Consider the following 5,672-nt stretch of genomic DNA (forward strand, 5'->3'; position numbering starts at 1 on the left):
GCTTATGGTTATGCGCTTATGCAAAAGTCTGTGCTCCGGCCCTAAGCAGTCCAAGGTAGGGATGTTCGATTCTCTTAAAAGAATCGATTCTTGAATCGATTCTGAATCGAATCATGAAAATCGATTCTCTTAAAAAATCGGAATCAAAGAATCGATTTTGCAAGAATCGATCTAAAAAATCGTACAAAATTATTTATATATAATTGAAACATACATAAATCTAATTAATTAATTAATTTTAGCTAATTGTGACCATAAAAAATTTTTAATTGAATTAATTAATTTTAAATTTTAATGTGACCGGACTTGGTGAAATTGGCTCTTAGACTATATAGATTGTAAAGAGTGTAGACATAGGCTGCGGTCGGAAACACGCTAGAAATGCTTCGAAGCATTTGATTGGCCAATCAAGACAAAAAGAGTAAAGATTTATTTATTCTGATTGGTTAATGCAATGCTTCGAAGCATTTCTAGTGTCTTACCGACCGCAAGCATAGTATTATGGTGTAGATATAAACAGTAGCGACAGGTAAGAAACAAGCGAGAAAAAAGAATTTTTAAAAATAGAATCAGTTCTTCGATTCTTAGGGTAAAGAATCGATTCGCAAAAAAATCGTATAGCATAGAATCGATTAAAAAAATCGATTTATGACTAAAAAAATCGATCTTTTAAAGAATCGAATCGGAATCGAACATCCCTATCTCGTAGTCAAATTGCTGGAGCTTGAATAGCCAACGGGCATGTCGTCCAGTCGGAGTTTCCAGTTTTTGCAACCAGCGTAAGGATTGATGGTCCGTGATGACGGTGAAGGCGTACCCTTCTAGATAATTTCGCATTCTCCGTATGCCCCAGACAACCGCGAGACATTCGAGCTCCGTGGCGCCATAATTTCTTTCGTCGCCGGATAGCGTGCGACTCGCGTAGGCGATGACGCGTTCGCAGTCCTCGTGATATTGCGTGAGGATGGCTCCGAGGCCGCTGATACTTGCGTCCGTTTGTAGGAAGAAACGGCGGTTAAAGTCCGGGCATGCGAGTACGGGCGCGGTGGTTAACGCGTGTTTTAATTGTCGGAACGCGGCGGCTTCTTCCGCCCCCCATGCCCAGCGGGCGTTTTTCTTTGTTAATTGCGTGAGGGGTGCTGCTAGCGTCGAGAAATTTTTTATGAATCGTCGGTACCATGACGCCATCCCGAGGAACTGTCGAATTTGTTTTACCGAACGGGGTTCGGCCCAATTCGCGACCGCGCTGACCTTGTGGGAGTCCGTGTGGATTCCGGTACGGTCGACAACGTGCCCCAGGTATTTCAGGTGGTCGACGCAAAATCGACATTTGTCTGGGTTTAACCGGAGGCGGGCCTGACGGAGACGGCGGAATACTTCGGCGAGCAAGTCTAAATGTTTGTCGAACGTGCGGCTGATTATAATAATGTCGTCTAAATATACGAATACGTTCGGTTCGAGCGCGGGTCCGATGACGGTGTCGAGCAGGCGCTGAAACGTGGCCGGGGCGGAGTGCAGCCCGAAAGGCATCACCCGGAATTGCATTAAGCCTTTTCCTGGTACGGTGAATGCTGTGATCGGTCGGCTTTCTTGTGCCAAGGGTACTTGCCAGTACCCGCTCTTTAAATCAAGCGTCGTTAGATATCGGGCGCCGCGTAGTTTGTCCAAGGTGGCGGTGACTTGCGGTAGTGGATAGGCGTCCTTCTCCGTGACTTCATTTACTTTTCGGAAGTCGATACAGAAGCGGTGCTTCCCGTCCTTTTTCCGGACGACCACGATGGGTGAGCTCCACGAGCTTCGGGATGGCTCGATCACCCCTGCTCTCTCCATTTCCTCGACTTCTGCGTCAATAACTGCTTGCATGGCCGGGTTACGTGGCCGATACCTTTGTTTAATGGGTATGGTGCGGATTAAGCGTATGTGGTGTTCGGCCAGTGGGGTCGGCCCTGTGACATATTGGAATTTGTCTAGTTCGTGATTCAAGAAGGCCTCTAACCGTTCTTTCTCTTTCCTCGTGTGGATCGCTAGCCCGCTGGTCTTCCCGCAGACTGGCTGGCGGTTCCAGGCTTGTCGTTGCTGCGGCGGCGAGATTGTGAGCCCCAGGCGGGCCCATAGATCGATCCCGATCAATGCCGCTTCTCGTAGTGTCGGCAGTATGGCGAATTCGTGGATGTAGGTTCGCCCCTGGAATTTGACTAGTAGTTGGACTTTCCTGCACGTCCGAGCGGTAGCCCCAACGGCCATCTGTATGTGTCCGTCTTCCCCGCCGGGCTCGGTGCCGAATCGTCTGATCATCTCTATAATCTCGGCGTTGACAAACGAGACCTCGGAGCCTGAGTCGAGCAAGGCCTCCACCGATTGCCCGTAGATCGTCGCGGTGATGTGCGGTCGTGGAGTGTATTTAATTAATTTTTGGGCGTCCGGGATTCGGCCGCGGTCATCTCGGCGCGTCTGGCGTTTCCCGGTGGCGGGTGGCAATTGTTGGTAAGGATGCCGTCCTTTCCGCACTGCGAGCAGAACCGTCGGGGTGCTTGCTTGCATTGAAACCGGGTGTGCCCCCGCTGTTTGCAGCGCCAGCAGCACTCCTCCCGGTTATACGCGGTCGCTACGGTCGGTGTCGCAGCGCTGTACGGTCTCCGGCTCGGTTGCTCCTGCTCGATCCGCTCGAACTCAGGCGCTGAAACGTGGCCGGGGCGGACTGCAGCCCGAAAGGCATCACTCGGAATTGCATTAAGCCTTTTCCCGGTACGGTGAATGCTGTGATCGGTCGGCTTTCTGGTGCCAAGGGTACTTGCCAGTACCCGCTCTTTAAATCGAGCGTCGTTAGATATCGGGCGCCGCGTAGTTTGTCCAAGGTGGCGGTGACTTGCGGCAGCGGGTATGCATCTTTTTCGGTGACCTCGTTGACTTTCCGAAAGTCGATGCAAAAGCGGTGTTTCCCGTCCTTTTTCCGGACGACCACTATGGGCGAGCTCCATGCACTTCAAGATGACTCAATTACCCCCGCTTTTTCTATTTTTTCGACTTCCGCGTCGATGATGGTTTGCATAGCCGGATTGCGTGGCCGATATCTTTGCTTGATTGGTACGGTCCGGTTCAATCGGATGTAGTGCTCGACCAGCGGGGTCGGTCCTGTGACCGCCTGGAACTGATTGAGTTTGTGGTCCAGGAATTCTTTCAGGCGGTTTTCTTCTTCCTTTGTTCGAGTAGCCAGCCCGCTATTCTTTCCGCAGGTTGGCTGGCGGTGTCAGGCTCGTGTCGGCCATTTGCACTTGGCTGTTCTCCTCGTTGGGCTTGATGCCTAGCCTTTTCATAGTCTCGACGGTTTCGGCATTAACGAACGAGATTTCTGATCCTGAATCGAGTAGAGCTTCCACGGGGTGTCCGTGAATTGTAGTCGTAATATGTGGCCGCGGTGTATATTTCACTATCGTCTGGGCGCCCGGGGTTCGGCCGTGGTACTCCCGGCGCGTCTGACGTTTCCCGGCGGCGGATGACAGTTGTCAGTAAATAAAAAATCCGTCTTTCCCGCATTGCGAGCAGAAACGTCGGGGTGTTTGCTTGCATTGAAACCGGGTGTGCCCCCGCTGTTTGCAGCGCCAGCAGCACTCCTCCCGGTTATACGCGGTCGCTACGGTCGGTGTCGTAGTGCTGTACGGTCTCCGGCTCGATTGCTCCTGCTCGATCCGCTCGAACTCCGCGGCGTCATCGAACAATTCGTTTAAGTCGTGTGCACGTCCCGGCGTTTGATGTACCTCTTATAATCTGGCCGCATGTTCGCGTAAATTCGCGACAGTCGTTGGTCGCGCGTAAACCCCCCAGCTCGGCGTATGAGAGTTATCATCTCGTCCGCGTATGGCGCGAACTTTTCAGTATCTCGTTGTTTTCGTTCGGCTATTTGCGGTTGTAAATTTTCTATGTATCGTGGGGGCAGACACCGCCGGCGGATGGCGGGCCGAGCGTCTAACGGTAACCGAGCGTCTAGCGGTAACCGCGTCGTTTGCCCCCGGGTGGGGATAATGACGTGTTGTTTTTCGGCGGGTAATTACGGTAAACACGTCATCTCCCCTGGGCAAAACAGCGCGGCGTTTCGGCGGGTGTCGCTCGAGCTTTTACGGCAGCACTCGGCGGTTCCCCGCGATCATTCTCTTCAATTTTAACAGTGATCTTCAATAATTCTCTCCCTCCCTCTCCTCAGTCTCCCGAATTGGATGACATAGACAAAGCAATCCAAGAATTTATCGATGAGCTTCCTGATTTGGAAGCAGCATCGTCCTACCAAGATTAACACAATTTAAAAATCTCCATATCTCCTTCGTTCAATAACCCATTTCTTCACTGACCTACTTTTACACTTTGTTTTTATTTTGAAAGATAATAGAAGATATTGTATTTACCAGCCAGAATTCTAATCTTAACGATAATGCCTTTCCCAACTCAGTCTGGCTGATGTCCCCCGAACCATCGTAACACCCGCGGAGCGATAAGCTCAACCACACACAAACACTCACACTCACACGATAAATGTTGTCACTTTCTACAAATATATATATCATGTATTCAAACTTTTTATTTTTCTAATGAATAAAATTATATTTTATTTAACTAGTTAAACAATTCTTAACCCCTCTCTCGTTCCCAGTACAAAGATCGCACTAGGTCCCATCCCGCGTAACAGGGATTAAATTCCCTGATCGAAAAGGGACCACCGAGCGAACGTCTGAATAAACAGGGTAATAGCGACCTAAACGGTCGTTTACCTGGCTTTCAGACCTAAGAGTTCGTTCGACCCGATTCTTACGCCGCAAGGCGTCTGATTTCGAGATAATTAAGATAGTTGTTGCGCCCTTCCGTCGTTGCGACTCATCCTTCTTCGAGTCTGGACGTAACAATAGAAACCATGAATTGTATTAAAAAGTTTGTGTACTTCTAGTAATTTAAATTTATTATACGACACATGCATATAATTCATTTATATAATAACTTTGCATGCAAGAGTAATTACGTTACACTGCAATAAATTTGATGTTGTTTGAATGATTTGATCCAATTTCAAAGTACTTTGGTTATTTTTTGTAGACATAGTTATGTAACTTGTTTATTACTCATATTTGACGTTTTATATAATTCTTAAAAACGAGTTCATTAACTATTTCCTCAAAAATAACCAATGTGCTTCAAAATTATATCTAATAATTCAAAAAAAATTAAGGATTGTGTAACTTAAGCGGCCAACTTAAACATTTCAATCAATAAAAAAAGGGAGAGGTCAATTCCCAGCAAACCAATATGTAACTGTTACATAACCTAGGGAGCACATAAAAAGAACAATGTTATGTTTCACGATTATATAGACGAGATGTAAGTGTTATCTAACCTTGAAAGCAAGTTCTTTTAGAAGAACATAGTTATATTTTATTACGTATATAACTCATAATAGTTCTTTAAAAAGGTAATATAACACACACATAACTCGTGATACATAACATAAATATAACAACTGTAATCGTTTAGCAATATAACAAATGTTATATTACTAATACATATAGAATATATTATTACAGATATTCATTTATTATAATATACATCTAATAATTCAAAAAAATTTAAGGATTGTGTAACTTAAGCATTTCAATCAATAAAAAAAGGGAGAGGTCAATTCCCAGCAAACC

The sequence above is a fragment of the Formica exsecta genome, unplaced genomic scaffold (assembly GCF_003651465.1).
Source record: "Formica exsecta isolate Colony F162 unplaced genomic scaffold, ASM365146v1 scaffold773, whole genome shotgun sequence".
Taxonomy (NCBI): Eukaryota; Metazoa; Arthropoda; class Insecta; order Hymenoptera; family Formicidae; genus Formica; species Formica exsecta.